General features: G+C 35.0%; 1 long non-coding RNA gene and 1 pseudogene across 1 annotated transcript; both read right to left on the bottom strand.

The window, feature by feature from the left end:
* LOC120211967 lies at positions 1–1,266 on the bottom strand (annotated as a pseudogene).
* Positions 1,267–5,283: 4,017 nt separating this feature from the next.
* LOC120211806 lies at positions 5,284–5,850 on the bottom strand. The gene is made up of 4 exons (XR_005524635.1): positions 5,815–5,850; positions 5,662–5,730; positions 5,418–5,467; positions 5,284–5,334 (listed from the first exon to the last, which is right to left on the bottom strand). It is a non-coding gene; the product is annotated as an uncharacterized LOC120211806 (long non-coding RNA).
* Positions 5,851–6,342: the final 492 nt, after the last annotated feature.

The following is a 6,342-nucleotide window of genomic DNA, read 5'->3' as shown; positions in this document are numbered from 1 at the left end:
TTAATTGGTATCGAATCTTTGATGGTTGATGTTGGTTCCTTCCTGGTTTTGTCGCGCTTTTCTCCAGTTCATCTCCGAGTACATTTCCTCTATCGTCGGCTTCCACAGACGGACACGAGCGTTTATGAACCAACTAGAGACCTGATCATCCATCGATCCGAATGTATACGATGAAAACAATCTAGTCGTATAATGTAATAGACTAAAACAGAAATCTAAATGCTCCAACTACCTGGCTCCCTGTTAAGCCGCTTTTTATTGCAAGCAAATGTTTGATATATGTCAAAATATGCAGAACCGTGTGCTACAAGCAACTCACCGGTAAGAATGCTTACGGGTGAAGAAAGTTCTGAAACATCCATGCACGTAAAACCGAGACGGACCTCTCCGGTAATCCCCTCTGTGGTATCCATATTTGATCCTTCTTTTGCTGCTTAAGTCCCCATTGCTCCCGGATGAATGAATTCTGAAAAGATTTCTCCCTGCTTCTCGTGTCAAATTCGCTCCCATGGCTAGGATTTGGTTGCTGATCCTCTATCTAAGGTTCTTGTATAGGAAAGAGATTGTATGTAGAGCGAAACTAGCGTGCACTCGAGGATCCAACTCGGTCGCGGCATGGAATGCAGATATAACCATATGGATTTCATCCAAGCATTGACTGTATCTGTCGAGACACGAATCGTTTATCTTACGTATTCGATAACGAAGAAAATTATGCAGTTCATGTTCCAAAGTAGCAATTGATGCAGACCAAAACTGAGGAGTAATTCATTATTCTACCAGCTAAATTAAGATCAACATACCACTTGGAGCAAAGTCAGCAGTAGGGATTCTTTTGCCTCAACCGCCTCTAACTAAACCTCGGAATAATCATCGACATCAGGGAAATCATTCGAATCCATCACCGCCGTCGCCGTTGTTGCTCTGGCTCCTACACTCATCTGCTCTAGATTATCAAGAGAATAACTTGCAATTTGCACTAGTATCTCTTGAACTGCGTGATGATATCTCGACCGATACCTGAGGCCCATCGGAACCGAAGCTCAGAGAAAGCTCCTTAGCATTGCAAGAAGTTTGTTCCGAGCCTAACCTTGTTGTATTCAAACAACAGTTTATTTCGGAGGACCGGTCAGGAAGCGGTGTTGCAAGGCTTAGAGATAGCTCGTTACCAGTTTTCATGGAACCATAGGGATAATCCAGGCTCATATTTGCACCATTCAACTGTATGCACCCGTTTGGATCCGGATATCCTATCGACAAATACGATTGAAATACGGTGTTATTTTATTGAGTCCCCACGGAAGTTATAAAATGGTGTCCTAACTATAAGATATTATTTTGTTGAATTCCCCAATTGTTAAAAGTTATAAAATAGTTACATAACTATTCATATGTTCCAAATTCTTCCTTTTATATTAAAAAATTGATGACCATTTGAGCTGCACATTAACATTTTTACCGAGATATGATAAAAATCTGATCCTATAAATGTTTGAGTTATATTTTATGGATCGAGTCATTGTTTACATTATATCAATAGAGTCAGTATTTGAAAGCAACAATGGTGCAATAAACATCATTAAAATATGATTTTATCATATCTCAATAAGTAGGTTAATGTCAAACTCATATTGTTGTCAATTTTTAATGGAAAAAGACAAGTTTGAAACATATGAATAGTCGAATGATCATTTTGTAATTTTTAATAGTCGGAGGGCTCAACAAAGCAACATCATGTAGTTGGGAGACCATTTTATATCTTGTAATAATCAAGAGCTACTGTTGGTAATAAAGGGAATAAGCAACATTTGTTCAAAGATAACTCTTAATCATTTGACATTGATCACTCACACCCCTGGCATTCCTGGTGCACGAACCAACTTACCTCAGTGGTTAAAGGAATCGTTGTTATTCTTAGAGCTCACGGGTTCGAGCACCAGCGACTGCAACAAGATGATTGAGCGTTCAATGCTAAATAGTTAAGAGTATACAAATACTATTAATAAAAATAATAAGAATACGAATAATAAGAATAAGAATAATCGAAAGACCTAACAAAGTAAAATCCTATAATTAATGTATCTTGTGTATTTTATCCTTTATTTTATTTAAAAATTTAACAAAGATATTATTTTAAAAAGGATAAATTATATCGGTGGTCATTAAACTTTTTCATTATTATTTATTGTTAATAGAAAATGTTGTATGACACGTTGAAAATATATATATAATTTTTCGATGAATGCAACGATATATATATATATATATTATTGTCTCTTTTGAATGAAAATAGAGTAAAATACAATTTTGTATCTTAACTAACACTTTTGTTTAGTTTTGGTCACCAATTTTTTTTCTTCAAAATCATACTTCATGTTTATTTTTTCTTTCATTTTGGACACTTATTGTTAAATAATTAATGTTAGTTTTTGTTTCATTTTAGTACGCGTTTTAACAGTGTACTAAAATGACAAAAAGAAATGTTAGGCATGGTTTTGAAAAAAATGAAAGTTTAAGTACTAAAACGGATCAAAACTGGAACAATATGTATGATTTTAAAAGAATAGTTATCAAAATGGAACAAAAATGATAGTTGAGGTATTAAATGTGTAGTTTACCCTAGAAAAACGCTGCTAACTTTCAGTGTAAGAGACAAATACATGTAACCTAACCTAACAATTAACACTTGCCGATGGCTTCTAACTTTTTCAGTGTATCATGCATTATTATTTATTTTCAAGTTCATGCACATACATCTATATATATATAAAGTACTCGAATTTAAAGTTACGGATAAACTACATAAATAGTCATCGAACTTTTAGGACGCTTGCATTTTGGTCACCCAACTTTTAAAAATTGCAATTCATTGAACTTTTAGTTAGGGGTTGTTTGTTTACTTCAGAATGATTCAAATGTTGAATGATTCAGAGGCTCTGTATGAATTAACTCTGAATGTAACATGCTGTTTGATAATTGCTCTGAATTATTCAGAATGTACTTTTGTGCTGAATCATTCAACACTGTTTTGCTGAATCAATCAGCATTGAATCATTCAGAGGTGAGAAACAAACGCGCTGAATGCTGAACGGTTCAACATTCAGCGTTGAATGATTCCATTCAGAGCCAAACAAACAGCCCCTTAGTTTTCAGCAAGGTTTTTGACGTTACCTCCCGTTAGTTTTATCCGACGTGACAGTTATTGTTATTTTTCAGGTTACTAAAAAAAAACATTCCCAAACGATGTCGTGTAGTTACACTTATTTTAACGATGGCTATATCATTTCAATTTTTAGGTTTTCAAGTTCCTACCCAAGGCAAAGTAGCTGTATAACCCAACTAATCTTGGCTTTGCTTCAAGCCTTCAAGGTACAAACCTTTTTACTTGCTATGTTTTCTCTAATCTTTGTTGGGTCTCGAGAACATAACTTGTGATACCTTCTACAGCTTGGTCGGCAACAGTGCCTTGACCAACTCCAGGAACAATAGAAGCAAGCCCGACAGCCAACCCAACAATAATAAAGGAAGCTGCAGAAATCAGGATTCATGATAAGTTCCTCGCACCAAAATAAAGAAATGATTAATACTACAATCATCCAATGAATTTTGACTTAATCTAGCTTCGATAGTTGATCAAACAAAGAGAATAAGAGAAAGGGGAATTTTATTTTTAGGGTTCTTAGTCAACTTTAGGTGAGAATTTTTTCTTATTAAGCTGAAATGGGTTAAGAGAATTATTTGATTAAGCTGAAAAAGAACAGTAACATGCCATAAAACTAATGGGAGGTAACGTCAAGGACTTTATTGAAAATGAACTAAAAGTTTGATGACTATATTGTAAGTTTTAAAAGTTAGGTAACCAAAATACAATGCCTTAAAAGTTTGGTGACCATTTATGTAGCTTACCCTAAAGTTATTTAGTTCAAAAGACAGCTACTCACAAATATATTTATATAAAAATTCAATGTTATCATTTTTAATATAAAATATTAGGGTAAATGATATGTTTAGTACCTAAACTATCAATTTTTTCAAAACCATACCTAACGTTTAGTTTTCATTTCATTTTAGTATCTCACCGTTAAAAACTTTAATCTTTATTTCATTTTAGTACCCCGTTCAGAATTTAATGTTAAATTTTGAAAATATTGAAAGTTTACGTACTAAAACAGACCAAAACTGATAGTTTAGCTACGAAACACGTCAAAATTTTTAACGACTGGTACTAAAATGAAATGAAAACTAAACATTAGATACGATTTTGATTTTTTTTAAAGTTTAGGTATTGAAACTGACCAAAACTGATAATTTATGTACTAAATAAGTAGTTTACCCATTAAATAATCATTGTTTGAATCCAAATTATATAGGAGTGAATAGGTATTCCTCTATTGTTGGGATTGTTCATTAGGTTCTTATTTTGATATCACTTAAAGATGACTAATAACGTATACAATGAACAAAACTGGGGTTTAGTTCTTATTTTTGCAACATTCTTACAGTTGACAAATGCTGAACCTACTCATAATGCTAAACACGGTTTTCAAGTGGTATCCTCCACTGCAATTATGCAGCCGATCGCTTATCAGAGGAATCGATCCACTCTCGTTCGGGACGGGAAGTGCCGATCCCCCGTTTCGAATGAGCCGGAACTTTACCCATCCCCCCTCTTTTTTGAACTTTCTTTTCACATTTAGAAGTAAACCTTTTTGCCTGCCTGGTTCTTCTTCAAGCCAGGAAACAGCTAATACAGTTCTTATTACATAAAAAAAATCAACCTGTAATTTGATTTTCCGAGTTTGGCCTGTGGATATACAGCTGTTGAAGACGTCGTAGTCGGGACACTAGCTGTGCAAATGATGGTCGGAGATGTGGCTCCCTGCAGAGATGATAACACAAGTTATATTAACGTGAGTTCCACAACAATCAATATTGCAGACTATTACCTATATGATATACTCGGATACTTGCACTGAGTCACGAGCATGACTACCATGAAAAGGATCATTCTAATGATTTTTGACTTGATTATGAGCAAAAATCCTTCTATTTAATGCATGGGTAAAATAACTAGGGTTTGTTTCGGAAGTTGTGTGAGTGCCCGAGAAACTAGAGACCGATTAAACATTCAGATGAGATTTAGTGCATTTTATATGATCATTCTCCAGACATGGATGAGAACTCATGTTTGCCAACATTCACGTATTATCTGTGCAACAATCGGATCAAGATCTTCGGGAATTTCGAGACATCTATTCTGGAATCCAACAGCTCCAAGGAACACGCAGAGTGACCAGATCCCATAATATCACGCCAAAACTGTACACATCACATCTGAAACCAAGCCAGTCTATTTGTATGAGAAACGGGATAGAAGTGTCAGTGAAACACGCATGTGCCGGTCAAAAGTCGCTTACTTCTCATTGGCTGGTTCGTTCCTTAGAACTTCCGGGGCCATCCATTCAGGCTGCAGTCCAAGAGAAGACATACTTCATAAAAAGATGATATATTTGGATAAATTGGAAAATGGCTGTCCCTTGTTCCCATATGTAATGGGATAAGGGAGAGATAAGATAGTAGGCTGTCCAACACCAGATTGAGAGAAGCTTCCGTAGAAGACCTCCGAATTATGAAATGACCTCCAGCATTTCGTAATACTACCGTTCCAGCAGTAGACTTTGAAGAGAGGAATGTGTGATGCTTCATGCGTGACAACCCGAAATCACATACCTGAATGGAGAAAGTTAAGCAATCAGTAAAGTAGCTTAAAAATAAGGACCAGTTTTAGCCAGCCATTAGATTTATGATGAGAACCTTTACAACTCGGTTCTTATCGACAAGGAGATTAGGAGTTTTTGCTTGTAGACTACATGATTCCATTCACCCACTAAACATGCCATCTAGAATCCATTCCATGTCATCCCAAAGTTGATCGAAAAGTGCAAAATAAAAAAATAGGGTAAATTACACGTTTAATATTTAAACTATTAGTTTTAATCTGTTTTAGTACTTAAACTTTTAGTTTTTTCAAAATTATATTTAATGTTTAGTTTTTTATTTCATTTTAGTACCCCGCTGTTAAAAACTTAACGGACGAGTTGACGGAGCATAACCCCAGTGGAAAGACGACTAAAAAAACTCAATGTATTAAGTTCAGTAAAGAAATTGAAAACTTTTAAAATTCAGTGGCAAAATAGGAGAAAAAGTAAATTTCGGTGATGAAATTTGTAATTTACTCTGAGAATATGTATATCATTAGCACCATTGCTTTTGCTTCAATTGCATGTCAAGATCAAAAGGAACCTCAACAACCAAGATCCATTGGGATGATGCAGGTGGATA

Source organism: Hibiscus syriacus, unplaced genomic scaffold (genome assembly GCF_006381635.1).
Source record: "Hibiscus syriacus cultivar Baekdansim isolate YM2019G1 unplaced genomic scaffold, ASM638163v2 tig00109987_pilon, whole genome shotgun sequence".
NCBI classification, from domain to species: Eukaryota; Viridiplantae; Streptophyta; class Magnoliopsida; order Malvales; family Malvaceae; genus Hibiscus; species Hibiscus syriacus.
This window is presented reverse-complemented; position numbering and strand designations above follow the sequence as displayed.